The following is a 1,619-nucleotide window of genomic DNA, read 5'->3' as shown; positions in this document are numbered from 1 at the left end:
ATGTGCCCAGACATGACTGCTTGGACTTACTCAATGACTATATATTGTCCGCAGGGAAAATATTACACCAGGCGTCCGAGATCATGTTTAATTCAAACCTCCAATCATGTGAAAATATTTCTTTGAATGCATGCGATTGGCTCTCAATAAAAAATGATCACTTTAATACACATGCAATAATTCATTTGATTATCTACATCGCCTTATATCGCCAACACACAATTCTCAACACACAAGCTTGGTGTAAAAATGTTATACTGATCCCTAGTTGTATACAGTGTGTGTGTGTGTGTGTATATATATATATATATATATATATATATATATATATATATATATATATATATATATATATATATATATATACACAATATGGTAATTGAGTAAGTCCAAGCAGCCATGTCTGGACATATATCTCATATATGTGTACACAAGTACTACACTTATGCACACTATAGTAATATTACCTGCTAGAATGTTACTAACAATTGTAACAATCCGGAGTGTTTACGGTATTTGCAACATTTGTTACAATAATAAGTCACCGCCTATGACACTTCCTTAACCGAAACGATTGCTGGGGCGACCTATCTCATTTATTTACTATAGTCCATCTATAACAAACGTGGTATTCCTCTTTATTTAATAGGGGGCCCTTCATACAATGTGTAACTTACTCCATAATGTTAAAAACGACCACTGCAGCCAATAATATACTAAATAGAGTTAAGCATGTTCCCCCAAAAATAGTAAAGATTTAATTCAATGTGCAGATTAAATCAACAAACAGAAATATGTTATTCAACTTTTTTTTGTGACTATTTTTTGTGACTATACTCAACTATTTAAGTGAGCCTCGTTATTTTGCCAATTTAAGATCCACACAGGTCTCTCTTGCTGATTTGTCTTTTGGTTATTGCAAAGAAAAAAAATAACAACATTTGCTTTACACCATGAAATGCATGCAACTATATGGGTTCATATATAGGCATATAGGTGCCAAGAAATAAGATTGTGTGTTCCCAAACTGAAACCAGCAACATCACTCCTTCCTCGCCTTGTTGTGTTTATATATACAGCATATATATATATATATATATATATATATATATATATATACATATACATATATATATATATATATATATATATATATATATATATATACATTGTTTTATTATTATTTATTTTAATTAATATATATATATATATATATATATATATATATATATATATATGCTGTATATATAAACACAACATATATATATATATATATATATATATATATATATATATATATATATATATATACATTGTTTTATTATTATTTATTTTAATTAATAAATATATATATACACACAACAGGGCGAGAGGAAGGAGTGTTGTTACTGGTTTCAGTATATCTTCTCTATATATATATAAATATATAAATGACTATATATTTACAAGAATATATATGTTATATATATATATATATATATATATATATATATATATATATATATATATAAAGTAAATAAATATATATATATATATAAATATATATATATATATATACATATACACACACACACTTTTATATATCTATATATATATATATATATATATATATATATATA

The sequence above is a fragment of the Rana temporaria genome, chromosome 5 (assembly GCF_905171775.1).
Source record: "Rana temporaria chromosome 5, aRanTem1.1, whole genome shotgun sequence".
Classification (NCBI taxonomy): domain Eukaryota; kingdom Metazoa; phylum Chordata; class Amphibia; order Anura; family Ranidae; genus Rana; species Rana temporaria.
This window is presented reverse-complemented; position numbering follows the sequence as displayed.